This window comes from Cherax quadricarinatus, chromosome 16 (genome assembly GCF_038502225.1).
Source record: "Cherax quadricarinatus isolate ZL_2023a chromosome 16, ASM3850222v1, whole genome shotgun sequence".
In the NCBI taxonomy this organism is placed as follows: Eukaryota; Metazoa; Arthropoda; class Malacostraca; order Decapoda; family Parastacidae; genus Cherax; species Cherax quadricarinatus.
This window is the reverse complement of record NC_091307.1, coordinates 6,620,919-6,643,806: the sequence shown is the minus strand read 5'-3', so window position 1 is coordinate 6,643,806 and position 22,888 is coordinate 6,620,919. Positions and strand designations below refer to the sequence as shown.

Genomic DNA, 22,888 nt, shown 5'->3' with positions numbered 1-22,888 from the left:
GAGAGAGAATCTGCCAGAGAACATCAATTACTATGTTTTGCCATTTGCCAACAACGTAAAATTACTGAGAAAAATTAAAATATTAGAGGACTAATACAAGCTTCAAAGAAACTTGGACAGGCTGCAGCAGTGATCAAAAAAATGGCTACTAGAGTTTAACTCAAGAAAATGCGAGGTAAAGTAAATGGAAAAAAGGGACAGAATACCAGTTGAAGTGTTGAAACTGAGAGGAAAGAAATTACAGAAGACAAAGAAGACCTGAAAATAATTATTAACACTGAACATACCGTTGGAGGTGATATGTTCAGCGACGCCTGCGAAGTTAGCAAAACTTAGAATTACCTTAAAAACCTCAGTAAGGAGTCCTTCAGGGTGCTGTACACTATGCATGTCAGACATTGTAGAATACACAGCATTGTTATAAAGTCCACCTCTGAGAAAACACATTCAGAAGCTGGAGAAAGTGCAGTGATATACAGCTAAACTAATTTCAGAAGTGAGAGAGCTGAGCTATAAGGAAAGGCTCAAAGAACTAAATCTGATAACTCAGGAAGAGAGAAGGATCATGGAAGATATTACAAGGTTCAAAAGTTTCGCTAGAGCAGAAAGTAGGAAACTGCTCCAGATGCAATGTTCGGGAGGACATGAGGTCATATGTTAAAACTGAAAATACACGAAACTACTACTTCAGCTCAGTGTGGCAAATAATACACTGAATGAGGTGCAGTGAGGAGGCAAACTCTGAATACATTTCAATAGTAATTATGATAGGGCCCCAGGAACCAAGACCCTGAATGTTCAGGCTAATATTTGATGTTCAGAGGCGAGAGTTTCGACCCCTAGTAAACACCCACGCGCGTGTGTGCGTGCGCGCAAACACAGTTAAGGTAAACACTGTACACAGTTGCGAGAGAAGACGTAATCTGGCATCGAAGACCAGAAATCGAAAAAACAGTGATCCATGAAAGTTAGGAGACGGGGCCAGGAGCAAGGAATCGACCCCTACAAACTCAACTAGGTGAGTACACACGCACGCACGCACGCACGCACACAAAATATAGTGACACTGCAACACCATGTCTTGTATTCTGAAGATTGCGTTGCGCCTTAAAGAAGGGAAGATTACTAACTTATGCACGTCAGTAAGAGTGTGTCTGTATGCCTTGCTCTTGAAGAGCTGCAGCTTTCATGAGACAAGACATGTGCTGGGTGGGAGTACTACCCTACCAAGACCGGGAGAGGCAAGTTATGAAAGTAGGAGGAGATGAGAAGGAGGAGAAGGAGAAGAAAGAGGAGTGAAAAGAGAACTTTATGTCTGGCTGTGAAGAAGTGTTGACTACGTATGAGAAGGTAACAGGGCGAACTAATGGGTTGACGGAAAAGTTAGATAAGGGTCTGAGAGAGAGAAATAGGGAAAGAAAAAGCAGACCACTAAACTGCTAGAAACAAGAAATCCTTGGAACGATTCTCGGATGCTACTAATCCCCTCCCACTCACACCAAACAAGAATGAAAAGTTTCCGGTCAGAGGCAATGCAGTAGCGTTGGAAAAGTAGCTTTGTAAAGGGTTAGAGGAGAAATTATTTGAAAAGGTAGATAAAAAACGAAACAAAGCAAGATATGTACAGCATTTATGACATGATTAATGATAGGCAAAATTGAAAGTTCGAGATCGCGAGTTACTGCCAGCGTTTAAAAACTCTTAGATTATGGATTAAAATATACTGAAAAGAGGCGGATGAAGGATGTTATGGCACGCTGTCCAAATCTAGGGCTGTCATTCAGACCTAGCTAAAGCCCTTGCTTGAATTTTGTTTTTAATTTTAACCAGGGAAAAGGATTATTAAAACACCAGTACATAAAATCTGGTCTTAGACGAGATTACCTTGAAGTGTTTCACAAGTGTACTTGAATTATATTATTACTTTCATTTGAATGGTTTAGAAGGTCAGGTTAGGTAAAGTTCGTCAGGAAACAGGACAAGTGTTTCCTGACGTGAGTCTTAGATGACGGCCCGCCGTTGGAGATTTGGGTCATCTGACCGAGGCCTTCCTCTGGCTTACCGGTGCATCCCTTTAAAAATTATGGTTCTAGTTATAACCATTTTTATACTAAATAATGGTTTAGAAAACCGAGAGGTTGATTAATGAAACACTGTGCAACATTTTTGGCTATCTTTGTCCTAGAAACATTTCGCCAGCCAGTGGCTTATTCAGTCGAATACAAAGAACGATGGAAGATGAGGAGTTTGAGGTAATCAGTCCCTCAGCATGGAGTCGATGTATAACTTTTGTAGTCATGGGTGATCGCTGAACTCAAAAGTGTCAAGAATAATGAGAGATGATCAGATTCGATTCAAGAAAGCGAAAGGTAGCAGAAATTCGATGTACATAAAAGGACCTAAGATCTGGAACTTCTCTGCCTGAAAATTCTAGAACCGCAGATTCAACCATCATTTTCAAAAGTACCGTTGAAAACCATCTTATCTCCCTGTCATACACCATTATCAGTTAACTAAATGAAAACCACTTAATTCTCTTTTTTATATCATGAACACATCCAAAACAAAATAGACTTACTCTCGTTATGTGTAATTCCCCCAAATTTACATTTACACTCACCCAAATGACTAACCATACCACGGGCGGGATTTGAACCCGCGGCCAGAGAGTATCAAGTGACTGTAAACATAAAATTCCTAATATAGTTTTTGCCTAATACATCTTAAGTTAGTCCTAAGTTTGCCTAAGATACTCTCCCAACATAGAAGCTTAAATATAAACAATGTATCATGCCAAGACAAAACCATTCCCATTACTAAATTTAGCAATTGTAATATTATCACATGTTTTCTACCACTTCACTATTATAAATTTAATCACTTCAGTTACTTAACTTTTATATCAGTATGCAATAATGTATGTTAAAATGAACTGGTGCATAACCTGTGTCAATACTGAGTAAGAATTAGGAATTATTCTACCCGAAATGCCTAGGCATGCTAGTGGCCTTCTTCGTAATTTGTTTCATAACACGTAAACCACACACTGTAATCTTTGCTAGGAAATATATATATATATATATATATATATATATATATATATATATATATATATATATATATATATATATATATATATATTACTCTCCTAAGCATTTAGTCTATTCATCAATTTGGGGTAATTTTTATTTTATTTTTTTTATGGGGAACATATGTTGTTTAGCCATATTGTACATTATTTAGAAAAAATATATATATTGGCACTAATCTTTCTTGCCGTTTGTATGATCTTCGTCGATAGAATCGCCTAAGTCAGTGCCCGACAAGTGCTCCCTAAGTCATTATAATTAGTAAAACGAGAGAACATAGAATTTTTTAAGATATTCCCAGGAAATAGTTAAGAAAGGCGATTTGTGATTTCATGTGTCATGCCTTTCTGGATAGCTGGATTATTTACCAGGGTCTCATTGCTTGCCAAAACCAGGTCAAACAGATTAGTCCCTCTCGCTGGTAGTTGCAAACTCCTTTAAAATGGCCGTTCTGGATAACTTGGAAATAGATAAGTAAGACGCATGTTCAACAATTAGGGATATTTATTGTTTAAAAATTCTGAATAATAGGTGCAACGCTTCAACATTAAAAATACCCAACTGTCGCACATATGTCTTACTCATCACTTTGTCGGTATTTTATACCATTTTCATCATATCTGGAAGTAGTTGGATTCTAAATTCCTTGTAAAATAAATTTCAGTCATTATAACTGAAATCAGAATCTCCCAGAATAATTACATTATCATGCGAAATTTTAACAATTTTGTCCACTCGAGGTTTCCTTCAGTCACTTTCCAGATTCGGGAGTTTCAACTCATCACCTACAATCAGCTTTATTTTCTTCAGAAACTGCCATCGAACATACTTCAGTGTCTCTTCCTTAATATTTCATAGAATTTTTGACTCGATAGTTTAAATTCTCACTGGCAAAACGCTACTCCACTTGGCATTCGACAGTAATGTCACGATTCTTCAATTTAAACTATTATTTTGTCTATCGCAATGATACTGACGTTTCCTATACCTTCAGTTAATCTTAGATCGTTTGTGTCTAGCAATGCGATTACTTGTGTAACGCATTGTGGGAAAGTTTTTCTTCTTTCTTTTTTTTACTCAGTCTATCCACCGTTTTTGTTGCTTTTATCATTACTCAGTTTCTTAGTATTTCTTTTACATCGGATTCTTTTATGCTGTCTGCACATTTTGCTTCTTTACTTTACTGTTTCTTAAAATCCATAGTTCCTAAGCTCCGTCTTTCTATACACCCGCTTATACCTCTATCTCTCCTTAGTTTAAAGCCTGATACACTCCACCAACAGCCCACTTCACTGATCCAATCAAAGCCCTGCACTAAATAGACGCTCTTCATCCCTGACATACAACCCATGTCATTTTTAATGTCAGTTCCCCTTCACGGCACTATGCCACACATAACAGGAGTACCTCTCTTCGTCCTGATTATATCCATCACAGCCCTGTATCTGGTGAGTATTATCTTCTCACTTATGCTTTGCGACGTTATTTTGTTTTGAGGCAGCTTATAGACCTCTCATATGGTAAAGAGGGCCAGGAAGATGAGCTAAGGAATTAGACGAAGTGAAAGAGAAAGATGATGTAGGTAAGCAAACCAGGAAACAGGTGATACTATCAAAATTATTAAAAGCAAACACAAACTCAAACAAGAATAAAGAGCAGAATGAAACAAAAGAAAAAACGAGACAGAAGTGATGTAAGGAAAGAGAGAAAGGAAGCAAAAAAATACAAAATTACGCGAGACACTTAAATTTCATATTTTTTAAAGACAATAAGAAAAGATTGCTAGTCAAAATAAATTCCTACTAAACAGAAAACGAAGGGAAAAAGTATGAGGAACAAAGAGGAAAGTGCATCCGGGTGTAAGACTCTTTTCTCCTCCCTTTCCCCAACTTTCCTCACTTCCTCACTCATTTTCCCTTTCCCACAACTTTTCTTCCCTTCCCATTTCTCCTCTAATCCTATATACCTTCATTTTTTCCTTCCCATTTTCTTCCCTTTAACATTTTCTTTCCTCCATTTTCCTTCCCTTTAAACTTTCCCTCCTTTCCTATACCCCTCTCAACTTTTCCCCACTTTCGTCCTATTCCTTATTTTCCTCTCCTTCCTTTCTTCTTTCCTTGCTTTCCTCAGCGACCAATCAGCCCTCCCACCTCTTCTCTCCCCTTCCTTCTCTCCTCCAAACTCTCCTCCTCCCCCCCCCTTCCCCTCCCCGAAGAGGCTCAAGGAGGAACCAGCGGCAGAAAACATAACAAGGCCAAAATTTTACCCTTCCTAATCAGGGGAATTGCAAGATAAATATAAACTGCCAGATTATTCAGCTGCTTGCTATCCTCGTGCTGCTCTTGCAACTTAAACTCATGCTGCTTGCAAGAAGAAGAAGAGAACAAGCAATCTCTTTACCCCCTGAATCTGCTCGACTTGGCTCTTATGTTATATCACATGTTCGCTACTTTTGGCCTCTTGCATGCTTTTTTACTTTTGGTGTTCTCACACTCACGTCTTCTTCTTCTGTTGGCTTTTTATTACTGTCTCTCTCTCTCTCTCTCTCTCTCTCTCTCTCTCTCTGCGTCTCTCTCTGCGTCTCTCTCTGCGTCTCTCTCTCTCTCTCTCTCTCTCTCTCTGTGTGTCTCTCTCTCCCCTTTTTTTTTTTTACACAGGGTTTGACAAGGTTAAGGATCCCTAGCTTTATTGGCAAGCTATTTACAGGTTAAGGATTCCTAACTTTATTGGCGAGCTAAGAGCTGTTACCTACATCAGCTCATTTGAAAGCATTTTTATTATTATGAGACATACAAGTAGGGAACAAGATGAAGTTGGAGCCATCTGTGGGCCAGCATTTTCATTTGATCAACTGACTTTATCTCGTTGACATCATTTTGCTGTACGAATGTGTTCCATACTCGAGTCATCCTGGGTATGTATGATCTCAGATGGAGTGATGTTCTGGAGAAGGGTACAGCCAGAGTGAAGTTGCTGCTTTCTGCCCGTCTTGTGGCATAAAAGCTTGTTTCACGCTGTATTCGAAGTGGATCCCAGTGTAGTACTTTGACAATATTGGCCTAGTACATAACAGTAAGGCCACCCACATCCCTCCTGTGTTGAAGGCTCTGCTGAAATGACAGATCTATCCAGGATGGGTCCAGGCGAGAGATGAGACGTCTTGCTCTGTTCTCTACTCTGTCAAGCAGCCGCAGATGAGAGGGAGAGGGGACAGGCAAACCAAGAAAGTGGAGCATACTCAAGGTGTGAGCGTACTTGTGCCTCGTACAGAATCTTGCAACCCCTACTGTCAAGCAGATGCGAGATACAGCTAAGTGCTGTAAGCTTCCTGGCTGCCTTGTTTGCAAGATTTACATGGGTCTTCATGGTCAGTTTGGAGTCAAATTTCACCCCAAGGACATCAACTTCTCCAGGTGCCAACACCCTCCCATTCATCCTTACTACTGCACCACACCAGCATTACCATCATGGTGCCTAGAGACCATCATCATTTGCATTTTCTCAGGTGCAAATGGTACTTGCCATCTATTTCCCAAAGCTGATATAGCTCTTAGCTGGTGATTGATGTAGCTTAGAGCAGCTGGCATTTCTTCTCTTGGATAAGTGAATGTCAGTGTACAGTCGTCTGCATATGCATTGGATTCTGGGATGAGATGAAGGTCATTGAAGTAGACATTCCATAACAATGGTCCCAGCACGCTTCCTTGTGGAACACTTGCCCCAATAGGATGTCTTGCTGATTCCGTTCCATTGAGAACTACACTTAGAGATCTACCTTGAAGGAAATCACTGAGGAGACATAGCGTAGAGCCTGCAATTCCCAGTGCTTGAAGTTTTGCTAAGAGGCCCTGGTGCCACACCCGGTCGAAAGCGCCAGCAATGTCCAGTGCTACCACACAGCTGACTTTGGATTCATCCAGTGACTAGTGCCACTTAGTGGGGAGATTTAACAACAGATCAGCAGCAAAGTAACCTTTCCTGAAGTCATATTGACGATCACAAAGTAGTGAGTGGTAGTCAAAAAACTCTGTCATTTGTCTTCAGATTATTGTCTCAAGGATCTTACCAGTGATTGACAGGAGTGACACTGGTCTGTAGTTGCTGATTTCTGCTCTGCTCTTCTTTTTGTGAACGGGGACTACATTTGCCTCCTTCCACAGAGAGGGCCATTTACACTGTACTAGGCAGTGCTGAAAGATGCGAGTTAGAGGTGCTGCTAACTGGTCTGCACATCTTCTCAGCAATCTTGGGCTCAACTTGTCTGGGCCCACAGCCTTTCCTTGGTCAAGCGATTTAAGAAGGAAATACACCTCCTCCTGCCTTATTGTCACCACTGACAGTTTGACACAGTTCTTGCAGCTAGCCAAGGAGGGTCCCTTGCTGGATCAGGAATTTGCACTTTGGTAGCAAAGTGTTCGGCAAAGAGGTCCGCCTGCGAGATGCCTAAAAACAATCAAATCTTTTTGAATATGAAAATCCCTTTCACTATTTACACTTGACCGGAAGCTTTACTAGACATTCGGCTGCAAGAAACTCCACCTGCGCCCCAAATCCGCATTTGATAGAGATCACAGCGTCAACTCGTGTTCGTTATAATGTAGCGTCACGAGTGCTACATTCTCATCATGGAGAACTGAAAGTTATATGTAAATATTAAGGGTAAAACAGGATAATTTTCAAACTGCAGGATGATGGTCAGTAGGTAATAGAAACAGAAAGAAAATCCAGAAGATAAATATTACCTGTATTCCGGTTATAATGGTACAAAAAAAAAACTATCCATTAGCTTGCATGATGGAAAGAGTTTTAATACAAAGAAGTATCCAAAGGGTACAAGTTGATGAGTAAGACACATGTGTAACAATTAGGTACCTTTAGTGTTGACACGTTTCGCCTGGTGGCCCGTGACCTGGTGGCAAAAGCTCTCGCTTCACACGGTGAGGGGTCCGGGTTCAGTTCCCAGCTTGGGTGAAAACATTGGGCATGTTTCCTTACACCGGTTGTCCATGTTCACCCATCAGTAAAAATGGGTAGCTGGGTGTTAGTCGACTGGTGTGGGTCGCATCCCGGGAAAAAATTGACCAAATTTCCCCGAAGTGCTCTGTATTACAAGCGATATATCAAGTAGTATGCCATTAATGTTAGCCAGGACTGTATACATTGTACATGTACTTGTAGAAATATATTATTATTATACTCAGTAGACTTCTTCAGTCTGTTGTCTCCTCTGTATTTGACTGAAGAAGCCTGCTGTGTAAGCGAAACATTTCAATAACAAAGATACCTAAATGTTGTAGATGTGTCTTACTCATCGACTTGTCAGTATTTTATACAATTTTCAGCCTAAAGTGTTAGAGTGAGGAGTGAAGCGTCACTCTGGAAAAAGTAACACTTGGCTCTGTTGAAGGATCAGCTCTGAGACACACAAAATTTCTGTGTGCAAATGACCTTCCAGGTGGATAAGAGAGACATGTGCAAGGCTAGGTAACTTTATTAAGGAAACTCTTCTCCCACCAGGAGCTTAATCATTATACTGATAAAACAACTAGTGGGTGGTACGTTTCCTTAATAAAGTTACCAAATGTTGCCCATGTCTCTCTCATATATATGCCGTTCCTATATACCATATTTGAAGCTTGTAGAGGGAATCATCACCTAATGGGAAACGACATATTGTATTAATACTGGTAGAATTACCGACAATATGTCGGTAATTCTATCAATTAGTTGTGTTTCTGTTCTTTTATTTAACACCTAATGGGAAGAATATAAATGGATTACGAAGGCCAGAACAGACTGCACAAGTGGAGCAGCAAGTAACTATTGGCATTTAATCCCATTGCAAAGAATTGTTGAAATGGACCAGAAAAAAATGAGTTAATATTTGGCTTTTAGAGAAATAACTTCAAGCATAAGACAAAGGAATAGATCAAAGGGTAGATGTAACGCCTAACCTCTCTCTCGCCAGTCCCACAAAGTAACATCAGCGGTTTGCATCCATGTGGCAGGTGTAACTGCTGCTTTCAGGAACGAAAATAGGGACTTATTCAGAATGCCACTGACACGTGTCAGTAGTGAGCTGACCTGTGAGCTATGAATACGCGTTTAGTGGATTCACAGGGATAGTGCAACTGAAGCGTTACGGGTGTCTAATCTGAATATTCATTCTTCGTCCGTTTTTTTCCGTCTCGTCAACAGACGTTTTGTTTTTTTACTATTTTCCTTATTCTACAGTCTCATTTTTAATTTAACTTTGTCCTATCCCTTTTTCTTTCTCTATTCTTTTATTTTTTCTTATTATCCATTATGTCTTTCACGCTCCCTCGCTTCTACTTTTCTCTTTCTACTTTACCTACTCCTCTCCAGTTAGCACTTTCTTCGTCGACTCACATTCTTAGGAAAAAACTGAAGAAAAAAATTATTTTTATGTAGCTTCACGTTTCACATTACAGTCTCCCCAGCCCCCCTTTCCCCTCTCTCTTCTCAAGACTACTGATTTGATATCCCTTATACCTTACATAATTTGATAGTTTAATTATGCATTCTGTGCCTATCCTGTGGGCGGTAGTCACCCCATACATATTCATCAATGCTGAAGAATTCTGAATTACTTCATTTCTTCCACTGGCTGTAAAAGTCACGTTGGCGAAATCTATCATCAATAAAGATACCCTGATGTTGAACATGTCTCTTAGTCGTCAACTTGTATGTATTGTATGCCATTAATGTTTATGATCCCTGGGTTTAGCCTTGCCTGACCGTTGCTTAATTCTAAACCAATCATCGTTTACAACACTTTTTAGTTAAACAAACGTATGTGAAGTATTAGCACCTGTCAGAATATCATATTGAAAGTTATTAGTGTCTAAAGTGGTAGTTCCTGGATAAGCTGAAGCAAGCTCCTTCGGGCAGATGTCGATCGTTTCTATATCGTGTTTGGTCCCTGAAGCATACAGCTTCAGTAGCTTTCTTAACATATTACTTGCTCGATGCTCTTTGTCAAATTATAAGCAATTAGTCACTTGAGTCGTTTTGTTGGTGTACTTGTCACGAATGAATGATAATATTGACGATACAACTCACATATGTGAGTCACTACAGGATACTCTAAAATCAGTGCGTGTTACATCTCTAAGCAATGCAAGAAACTTCCATAACAGCATGCTTGGCTGTTTTGGAGCTTCTTCGTTAACTTTTGGTGGAATGATCAGAGTTTCCTCAGATGCCAACTTTTTTTCTTCACTCGTCATGCTACGGTACGCACCGTTCATCATCGACTCCCCAAGAGCATACAGCCGCCGCCGAGCAACCTCCTCCTACTGAAATACTATAGACATAGAAAAAATATTTGATTTCCAAATTGATTTTGTATAAACTATTTTAATTCTTTGACCCAACTGTATCAGTGTCAACACCAAAGTGCCACATTAGTGTTCTTGGTCGAGTTTCAAGTGTTTGAAAAACATGTTTTTAAAGCTTCAAGCAAGTGAAGTTTTGAATAAACTTCTTGAAGAGGATTATACGGAGGAGATACACATTTTATTCACTAAAATCGAGGATATCTAATCTTTGCTGTAGATGGGTCTTGCAGGGCGTCAATAACAGAATCTTGTCACGTACCGCAGAGTTATCTAGATGTTCTGTACGATTTAAATATGCACCATATATCATCTTGCTGCAAAATACACCACTTATTCCAATGAGAATGTCTTCTTTGTACACCAATCACAAAGATACTTGTTATGAAGTGGACCAGTATTATTTCTTGAGAGTCTTCCTGACGAACTTAAGCATGAAGCAGAAGGACTTTGGGAAGGACATATAATTAACGTGATTGCTACTCTAGTACAGTTTTGTTTCTTCTAATACAGATCTCAAGTTTATGCAGTTTGTGAAAAAAACACCTGGGTCAATATCTTAATCAAACATATATAAAAAAAACTTCAGTTTTAATCATATACCAAGAGAATACTCACTTCCGTCTTTGTCAAATAAAATATATACCAAAGTCTCCGTTTTTGTCTCTTGGTCTCTCTTTTTGGTTTTAAAAGAGGCTTAAAATTTTTTTTTCAGAGATGGAGCAACTGCAATGCAAAAAAAAAAATGCATACAATATCGATATCTCATGGAAATTTTATTTAAGATTAGAAATACAAATTAAGTACATCCATTTTTGGATTTTTTTTTCTAATTAATTACGATAAAATTCCGTAATCGGAGAAACTTTCAAAATCCACAACTGACTTTTGCATCACGAAAAACTATATTTGGAAGGACATTATTATTTTTATCAGTATAATCAAATCAAACCAAAACGCTAAACCTACAAGGATCAGACAACGCTGTTTTTGGAAGAGCAAATCACCGTTACATGAAGAGCTTGAGCCGAGATGCTGCAGAGTTTTGTTCCCTACTGCGGTTATCCTTTATTTCGTCACATGGCGGATGTCGCCCTCACTTTTGGACAGTCCACCAGTCTAATTTCTTTGGAAGTCATTCAAGAAGGTCAGGAGAGCCTTCAGAGCTTCGTCTCGGTGGTATCGTCACTCATTATTACGTTTTTTTTTTCGTTTTGCTAAATGTAATGCAATCAAAAGTGAAGAAAAGCTCTTTGTAGAGCTATATCAAGTCATGGCTCGATAAAGCTCGACACAGAGCGAAACGTAGTCCCAGCAAAGATTTGCTTTTGCAACCTGTGTTTGTCTCTTTGTTTTTACTGTTGGAAACTAACCAATGATACTACAATACTCAGAGACAATACTGGTGACTTTAAATATACGATCACTGTCGCTTTATTCTCACCCACCACCACCACGTGCCAGTCTCCCTCATCACCCACCACCACGTGCCAGTCTCCCTCATCACCCACCACCACGTGCCAGTCTCCCTCATCACCCACTACCACGTGCCAGTCTCCCTCATCACCCACCAAAACGTGCCAGTCTCCCTCATCACCCACCACCACGTGCCAGTCTCCCTCATCACCCACCACCACGTGCCAGTCTCCCTCATCACCCACCACCACGTGCCAGTCTCTCTCATCACCCACCACCACGTGCCAGTCTCCCTCATCACCCACCACCACGTGCCAGTCTCCCTCATCACCCACCACCACGTGCCAGTCTCCCTCATCACCCACCACCACGTGCCAGTCTCCCTCATCACCCACCACCACGTGCCAGTCTCCCTCATCACCCACCACCACGTGCCAGTCTCCCTCATCACCCACCACCACGTGCCAGTCTCCCTCATCACCCACCACCACGTGCCAGTCTCCCTCATCACCCACCACCACGTGCCAGTCTCCCTCATCACCCACCACCACGTGCCAGTCTCCCTCATCACCCACCACAACGTGCCAGTCTCCCTCATCACCCACCACCACGTGCCAGTCTCCCTCATCACCCACCACCACGTGCCAGTCTCCCTCATCACCCACCACCACGTGCCAGTCTCCCTCATCACCCACCACCACGTGCCAGTCTCCATCACCCACCACCACGTGCCAGTCTCCCTCATCACCCACCACCACGTGCCAGTCTCCCTCATCACCCACCACCACGTGCCAGTCTCTCTCATCACCCACCACCACGTGCCAGTCTCCCTCATCACCCACCACCACGTGCCAGTCTCCCTCATCACCCACCACCACGTGCCAGTCTCCCTCATCACCCACCACCACGTGCCAGTCTCCCTCATCACCCACCACCACGTGCCAGTCTCCCTCATCACCCACCACCACGTGCCAGTCTCTCTCATCACCCACCACCACGTGCCAGTCTCCCTCATCACCCACCACCACGTGCCAGTCTCCCTCATCACCCACCACCACGTGCCAGTCTCCCTCATCACCCACCACCACGTGCCAGTCTCCCTCATCACCCACCACCACGTGCCAGTCTCCCTCATCACCCACCACCACGTGCCAGTCTCCCTCATCACCCACCACCACGTGCCAGTCTCCCTCATCACCCACCACCACGTGCCAGTCTCCCTCATCACCCACCACCACGTGCCAGTCTCCCTCATCACCCACCACCACGTGCCAGTCTCCCTCATCACCCACCACCACGTGCCAGTCTCCCTCATCACCCACCACCACGTGCCAGTCTCCCTCATCACCCACCACCACGTGCCAGTCTCCCTCATCACCCACCACCACGTGCCAGTCTCCCTCATCACCCACCACCACGTGCCAGTCTCCCTCATCACCCACCACCACGTGCCAGTCTCCCTCATCACCCACCACCACGTGCCAGTCTCCCTCATCACCCACCACCACGTGCCAGTCTCCCTCATCACCCGCCACCACGTGCCAGTCTCCCTCATCACCCGCCACCACGTGCCAGTCTCCCTCATCACCCGCCACCACGTGCCAGTCTCCCTCATCACCCGCCACCACGTGCCAGTCTCCCTCATCACCCGCCACCACGTGCCAGTCTCCCTCATCACCCGCCACCACGTGCCAGTCTCCCTCATCACCCGCCACCACGTGCCAGTCTCCCTCATCACCCGCCACCACGTGCCAGTCTCCCTCACCACCCGTCACCACGTGCCAGTCTCCCTCACCACCCACCACCACGTGCCAGTCTCCCTCATCACCCACTACCACGTGCCAGTCTCCCTCATCACCCACCACCACGTGCCAGTCTCCCTCATCACCCACCACCACGTGCCAGTCTCCCTCATCACCCACCACCACGTGCCAGTCTCCCTCATCACCCACCACCACGTGCCAGTCTCCCTCATCACCCACCACCACGTGCCAGTCTCCCTCATCACCCACCACCACGTGCCAGTCTCCCTCATCACCCACTACCACGTGCCAGTCCCCCTCATCACCCACTACCCCGTGCCAGTCTCCCTCATCACCCATTACCACGTGCCAGTCTCCCTCATCACCCACTACCACGTGCCAGTCTCCCTCATCACCCACCACCACGTGCCAGTCTCCCTCATCACCCACCACCACGTGTCAGTCTCCCTCATCACCCGCTACCACGTGCCAGTCTCCTCATCACTCACTACCACGTGCCAGTCTCCCTCATCACCCACCACCACGTGCCAGTCTCCCTCATTACCCACTACCACGTGCCAGTCTCCCTCATCACCCACTACCACGTGCCAGTCTCCCTCATCACCCACTACCACGTGCCAGTCTCATCACCCACTACCACGTGCCAGTCTCCTCATCACCCACTACCACGTGCCAGTCTCATCACCCACTACCACGTGCCAGTCTCATCACCCACTACCACGTGCCAGTCTCCCTCATCACCCACTACCACGTACCAGTCTCATCACCCACTACCACGTGCCAGTCTCCCTCATCACCCACTACCACGTGCCAGTCGCCCTCATCACCCACTACCACGTGCCAGTCTCCCTCATCACCCACTACCACGTGCTAGTCTCCCTCATCACCCACTACCACGTGCCAGTCTCCCTCATCACCCACTACCACGTACCAGTCTCCCTCATCACCCACTACCACGTGCCAGTCTCATCACCCACTACCACGTGCCAGTCTCCCTCATCACCCACTACCACGTACCGGTCTCCTCATCACCCACTACCACGTGCCAGTCTCCTCATCACCCACTACCACGTTCCAGTCTCCCTCATCACCCACTACCACGTGCCAGTCTCCCTCATCACCCACTACCACGTGCCAGTCTCCCTCATCACCCACTACAACGTGCCAGTCTCATCACCCACTACCACGTGCCAGTCTCCCTCATCACCCACTACCACGTGCCAGTCTCCTCATCACCCACTACCACGTACCAGTCTCCCTCATCATCCACTACCACGTGCCAGTCTCCTCATCATCCACTACCACGTGCCAGTCTCCTCATCACCCACTACCACGTGCCAGTCTCCCTCATCACCCACTACCACGTGCCAGTCTCCTCATCACCCACTACCACGTACCAGTCTCCCTCATCATCCACTACCACGTGCCAGTCTCCCTCATCACCCACCACCACGTGCCAGTCTCCCTCATCACCCACTACAACGTGCCAGTCTCCCTCATCACCCACTACCACGTGCCAGTCTCCCTCATCACCCACTACCACGTGCCAGTCTCCTCATCACCCACTACCACGTACCAGTCTCCCTCATCATCCACTACCACGTGCCAGTCTCCTCATCATCCACTACCACGTGCCAGTCTCTTCATCACCCACTACCACGTGCCAGTCTCCCTCATCACCCACTACCACGTGCCAGTCTCCTCATCACCCACTACCACGTACCAGTCTCCCTCATCATCCACTACCACGTGCCAGTCTCCCTCATCACCCACCACCACGTGCCAGTCTCCCTCATCACCCACTACAACGTGCCAGTCTCCCTCATCACCCACTACCACGTGCCAGTCTCCCTCATCACCCACTACCACGTGCCAGTCTCCCTCATCACCCACTACCACGTGCCAGTCTCCCTCATCACCCACTACCACGTGCCAGTCTCCCTCATCACCCACTACCACGTGCCAGTCTCTCTCATCACCCACTACCACGTGCCAGTCTCCCTCATCACCCACTACCACGTGCCAGTCTCATCACCCACTACCACGTGCCAGTCTCATCACCCACTACCACGTGCCAGTCTCATCACCCACTACCACGTGCCAGTCTCATCACCCACTACCACGTGCCAGTCTCATCACCCACTACCACGTGCCAGTCTCATCACCCACTACCACGTGCCAGTCTCATCACCCACTACCACGTGCCAGTCTCATCACCCACTACCACGTGCCAGTCTCATCACCCACTACCACGTGCCAGTCTCATCACCCACTACCACGTGCCAGTCTCATCACCCACTACCACGTGCCAGTCTCATCACCCACTACCACGTGCCAGTCTCATCACCCACTACCACGTGCCAGTCTCCCCATCATCCACTACCACGTGCCAGTCTCATCACCCACTACCACGTGCCAGTCTCATCACCCACTACCACGTGCCAGTCTCCCCATCATCCACTACCACGTGCCCATCCCCCTCACCACCCCATACTTACCACCACATGTCTACCATAATCCAAATCCCCCACCACGCACTATCATCGTTACCCAACGAAACCTGAACACAGAAATTACTCAGTATGACAAGAAACGTGGCAGTCTCTGCACACTGTCTTAACTGAAATGCAGGGGCGCGACGAGTATTCTAAGAGAGAATTCGACGAGTGTTAGAGGTCCCCGACTCTTCAACGCCCTCCCTCCGTGAGAAATTTCCAACAAACCTCTGGCGGTCTTCCAGAGTGAAATGGATAAGTTTCTCAAATTAGTGCCTGACTAGACGGGCTGTGGTTCGTACGCTGAAGTGCGTGCGGCCAGCAGTAACAACCTTGTTGATCAGGTCTGTTCCTCCAGGAGGCTTGGTCTGGGACCGGTCCCGGGTGCATTGAACCCCAGAAACGTCCTTCAGGAATACTTCAGGTACGACCACGTCCCATCATCCCTACCAAATTCCCAACCCTGCCCTTTCCACAACAACACTCCCGCACCACTAAAGTTCACCCCACAACCACAAACCACCACCCGCCTCCCACCACCAATCTTTACCTCCACAAACCACTGCCCCCAATTGCATCACTACTCAGATCACCACCACAAACATCACCGGCCAACACTACTAACCCAATAACCACAAATACAACAATTATTACAACCATCATCAACAATTATCACTACCTCTGCTCCCACCACCAGATATAACTACCACGACCACCATAACTACCAGTTAACACTATTACCCCCATAAATATAACCTCCACCACTCCACCATTACATATACAACATCTACCACCACATTTAATACAGCAGTTGCCACCAGCGTCACAACCAGTCCCTGCTGCAACACCAGTCTGGCCGGACCCACTTGAGGAGCAGCGACAAGGCCTGCTCCATTAAGTGCGCCAACCGGCTATATACGACACCATTAGCACTGACCACACTAATGAACCTCGCAGTTCCTTTAATAACATTACTACCTGGCCCCCCTGCACTTGCCTCCTCTCCTCCAACTGATTACACACGTCCCTCCTAAACACACACACACACACACACACACACACACACACACACACACACACACACACACACACACACACACACAGTGGGAACAGGAGTTGGTAGGAAAATCAGTAAACCTAATGATGGACTTTGTAACAACAAAATGCAAGGAGGCAGAAGAAAGGTTTATTCCCAAATGCAACAGAAATAATGGGAAGGACAGAACGAGCCCTTGGTATACCCGAAGGTGTAGGGAGGCAAAAACTAAGTGCTCTAGAGAATGGAAAAAGTACAGAAGGCAAAAGACTCAGGAAAATAAAGGGACTAGTCGACGAACCAGAAACGAGTATGCAGAGATAAGGAGGGAGGCGCAGCGGCAGTATGAAAATGACATAGAATCGAATGTCAAGTCTGACCCGAAACTACTCAACAGTCACATCAGGAGGAAGACAACAGTCAAGGATCAGGTGATCAGGCTGAGGAAAGAAGGTGGGGAACTCGCAAGTAACGACCAGGAAGTATGTGAGGAGCTCAACATGAAATTTCAGGAAGTATTTACAGTGGAGGCTGAAGGGACACTGGGAAGATAAAACAGTGGGGTACATCAACAAGGGATATACCAACAAGTGTTGGCTGTATTACACACAACTAAGGAGGAGGTGGAGAAGCTCCTAAGTGACCTTGATACCTCAAAGGCAGTGGGACCGGACATCTCTCCGTGGGTCCTTAGAGAGGGAGCAGAGACACTACGTGTGCCACTAACCAAAATCTTCAACACTTCCCTTGAAACTGGCCAACTACCTGAAGTATGGAAGAAGGCAAATGTAGTCCCCATCTTTAAGAAAGGAGACAGAAATGAAGCATTAAATTATAGACCAGTGTCACTGACGTGTATACTATGCAAAGTCTTAGAAAAGATTATCAGGGGAAGAGTGGTGGAGCACCTGGAGCGAAACAAGATAATAAATGGCAGCCAGCACAGATTTATGGAAGGCAAATCCTGTGTCACAAACCTAGAGTTTTATGACAAGGTAACTGAAGTAAGAAATGAGAGGGAGGTGTGGGTTGATTGCATTTTCTTGGACTGCAAGAAGGCCTTCGACACAGTTCCTCACAAGAGATTAGTGGAGAAGCTAGAGGAACAGGCACGTATAGCAGGAAGGGCACTGCAATGGATCGGAGAATACCTAACAGGGAGGCAACAGCGAGTCATGGTCCATGATGAGGTGTCACAGTGGGCGCCGGTGACGAGCGGGGTCCCACAGGGGTCAGTCCTGGGACCAGTTCTATTCTTGGTATTTGTGAACGACATGACGAAAGGAATAGATTCAGAAGTGCCCCTGTTTGCAGATGATGTGAAGTTAATGAGAATTAAACCAGACACAGACCAGACAAGTCTACAAAAAGACCTGGACAGGCTGGATGCGTGGTCCAGAAGCTGGCTCCTCGAATTTAACCCCGTCAAAAGCAAAGTCATGAAGATCGGAGGAAGGCAAATAAGACCGCAGACAGAGTATAGGCTAGGAGGCCAAAGGCTGCAAACCTCACTCAAGGAGAAAGACCTAGGAGTGAGTATAATACCGAGTACATCGCCAGAAGCACACATTAACCAGATAACTGCTGCTGCATATGGGCGCTTGGCAAACATGAAAATACCATTCCGGTACCTCTGTAAGTAATCGTTTAAGACTTTATACACTGTGTACGTCAGGCCCATACTGGAGTACGCATCACCAGTTTGGAACCCACACCTGGTCAAACACGTTAAGAAATTAGAGAAAGTGCAAAGGTTTGCAACAAGGCTAGTTCCAGAGCTAAGGGAAATGTCCTATGAAGAAAGGTTAAGGGAAATCGGTCTGACGAAACTGGAGGACAGGAGGGTCAGGGGAGACATGATAACGACATGCAAAATACTGCGTGGGATAGACAAGGTGGACAGAGACAGGATATTCCAGAGATGGGACACAGAAACAAGGGGTCACAATTGGAAGCTGAAGACTCAGATGAGTCAAAGGGATGTTAGGAAGTATTTCTTCAGTCATAGAGTTGTTAGGAAGTGGAATAGTCTGGCAAGCGATGTAGCGGAGGGAGGAACTATACATAGTTTTAAGACGAGGTATGATAAAGCTCGTGGAACAGGGAGAGGGAGGACCTAGTAGCGGTCAGTGAAGAGTCTCGACCCCTGCAACCACAATTAGGTGAGTACAATTAGGTAAGTACACACTGTAATACAGAAGCAGGAGGTGCAGTTAACATTTGCGCGAAATCTAATATTCGGTGAGAAAACAACGGAGAGGATATAGAGCTAGAGTCATAAGTGGGTTCCTATACATATCATTTGATAAATCCGGAGAAAACAAAATGAATATCGTAGAGAACGTTCATTGATGCTAGTGGGCGACTCATGATCTAGGGAACTGGATTTGTTCCCTGAATTGAGCCTGAATGCCTTCCATCCCCCCCTAGGCGTTGTATATGATAATAATCACAGAGAACGTTATATAATCCTCAGTCTTTAGGGAACTTGTCAGCCAAACGTGTGAATGAGACATATTATAATAATCAATTACCGACTTGTCAACAAATTCGATGCAGTAAGAGCTGTAAACTAATATCATTTCTTTTTCACCTGGGAATTATGTCAGGGCACACATTCATTTCGCGTACAGTTTTTAACAAATGATGCGAAAGAGTTCGCAATGGAGGCGAGATCGACTCTGAGAGGCTCGATCAAATTCAATAACCTCTTTATAAAGATGGACGTTCCAATTAGGAGTTTCAAAAGAGGATGAAAGAAGAGAGGGAGAGAAGGGAGAAGCCTGGGAGAGAGGGAAGAAGAGTCTGTATATAGAATCAGTCCAGACCCGGAAAGATATTTCCCAAAACGAGACATATTACGTCTATCCCGATGAACTGACAACAGTAGACGCTTCTCCATAATTTACACTTGAAATAGCTCTCTCCTGCTGCAAACCCTACTTTGCCCCTACCACCTCCAGGGGCCCGTATATCAAATACTGCCCCAAAACAACAGCAACCCACGTCTCCAACCCAGTCTTCCCTAACCCGATTATCACCTCGCCCTTCTCATCCCAACCCACCAAACCGCCTCCCCACCTCTGCCACATATCAATGTCCACCCCCACCATAATCCCCGGATCACTCCTGAAATCCCAGCACCTCAAGGCCCAGCAGTAGAACAATACGTCATATCTGAAACTGAAAGGATGGCAGAACAAATGTTTAAAAATTCAATAATATCAGTAACAATAATAACATAGTCTGGTGTAGGTCACCTTGTACATGGTCCTCGCATTGTAAAAAAATCTATATCAGCTATTTCAATTCCTCTGAGTGTTTTATAGGTCGATATCATGACTTTCCTTGTCTTGTTCTCTTCCACGGTCGTCAGATTCTATTCCTTTAGTGTCTCGTTTTATACCGTAACACTCTTAGCTCCAGGACTAATCTTGTTGAAACCCTTTGCTTAATTAAGTGGGATTCGGAGTCTTGCGATGAAGCATAGGCCTATGCTTCATTTCTGTCTATGCTTCATCTTGCGGTGAAGCATAGACAGAAAGATGGACTCTCTTATACTGGAGACTGATGAGGTGCAGCAGGTGACATCACGTCACTTATGGGCGGGGCCCCTCAAGTGGAAGTAGGTCATGCCCGACACTTGAGGCAGAACTTAGCAAATATGTTGTAGGAGATATCCTCTGTGCATCTGGTTGGCGAAACGTCTTTAAATAAAAATACTTAGGTGTCTAGCATATATCTCTAATTTCTAATCTTAAACGATACTAACGAACGTTATGCACGAAATACATTAAGATCCCTTGCTGAGATTCCTGAACGCTCTTCCGGGACTGTCTAGCCTCTCATAGGTTGCCGAAGTAATTATGTTTTGTATTCTTCAGTGCGATGCTCACACCTAGTGTGTATTTCATCTCCGGTCTCCCACTCTCTCTCACCAAATTACATAACATTGCACTTATTTGGGTTGAACTCAGCAGCCACTTGCTTGATCATCCCTGTTTTATGTCTACATATTTCTGGAGGCCCTCGCTGAACTCTCCTGTTCATAGTCTTCTGAATTTTACATCAGTAAGTAGATACTCATCGGATTCGCTCTCATCCGAAATGTCATTTATGTTAATCGAAAAAAAAAAATATGTAGTAGCCCTAGCACTGATCTTTTTGGCGAACACAACGGTCATTCTCTTATTTTCCGTCTTTCAGGTAATCTTTGATCCACTGTATGACCTCTCATTCTATTCTGTAGTGTGCCCACACTTATTTTTCTTATTTCAGTAACTCTGTCACAGAACTCCAGAAGATTGGTCGGATAGGATCGCAAATCTCTGAATCCATGTTGGTTTTCATTAGTGGCATTCCTCCTCATTAAATGATCCAGTTTCCTCCTCCTGACAGCCTTCGCCATTACTCTGAAAAAGATTTACATCAACAATACACAAGTCTGTAGTTAAGCGCCACCTGTCTGTCCCTCCGTCCCTTATTAAATGTTGGAATTGCCTTACACAACTGCTAACTATCTGGTTGCTGTCTCGTTTATGCAACTTGTTAAAGATCTTAGCTACAGCCTCGCAATAAACAAATAACCCGCACATAGGAGACAAATTTATGATGACGTTACGGCCGAAACGTCGTCATAAGATTCAGTCTCCTATGTGAGGGTTGTTTATTGTTCCAGTCTCGGTATTTTGCCTTTTTTCTTATTTATAGGCTTACTAAGTGGTTCTGCTCATTCCCTTATACTTATGGATATATGTCGTTATGTCCCATTGTTCTTGCTGTGTCCAATTCCTTTAATAGTTTCATTTTTCCATTGCTTAAGATCTCACTGAACTGTTCATAATATATTACAAAATTATTTACAGTGAGAGATATAAGCAGAAATGACTGGAAGGGCGGCATCTGCCTCTCTTTCGTGATGAGAAATATGTTTGTTTAGATTTGATACAGAGGTCAGCAAACTTTTTTGGGTATTATTCCCAAACAAATTTGTGTACAATAAAATTACCCACTAGACTTGAAAGTCTAAAGAATCCGGAAAACAAAAGGAGCCTTCAAATTCAAAATAGTTTATTGAAACTATTTGTGTGGAGAATACAGTCATGCAAGCTGGAATGTATTATTCGCGATAAAGCAACTTTAAAAATAAAACAGAAAATTAACGAAATAAAATGAAAAATAAACTGCATGAAATAAAAAACTGTAACAGACAAATTTAATAAAAATCTCATTAGGGAACTAAACAAAATTTTAATTGAAAACATTTTCAGTGCAGGTTTTGGAGAAATGATGTTGCTTCGTTTTTGATGCAACATTAAAATTAGGGCTATATTTATGTCGGAACAATTTGGATATTGTCTTCGGCGTTCAACCGATTTCTGTACTTTGTTTTTAAGTTAATGAGACTGGAAAATTCTTGTTCGCAAAGATAGGTAGTTGTAAACGATAGAAGTATTTTTATCCTTTCCTCATGTGCAATTTTGAAAGCTTTTGCAGCTCGTGATATCCAAAAAAAAAAAAATAAAAATTATTTGAGAAAATAATAAATAAATTTTGGTGCAATTTTATTTTTGTTTATTAAGCCTTCATTACCCCCGAGACTTTCATTTTTACCCTATTTGGGGTAAAAATGAAAGTCTTGGGGGTAATGAAGGAAAGCTGAATTGTTTACTATACCAATGGGACTGAAGGTAATTTATGACACTGAGCTTGACTCCTTGTTCATTACTGG

General features: G+C 44.4%; 1 long non-coding RNA gene across 1 annotated transcript in view; it reads right to left on the bottom strand.

Annotated features, from left to right (window-relative positions):
- Nucleotides 1-22,888, bottom strand: part of LOC138852794 (uncharacterized) — a 188,740-nt gene that overhangs the window by 113,845 nt on the left and 52,007 nt on the right. The window lies entirely within an intron of this gene.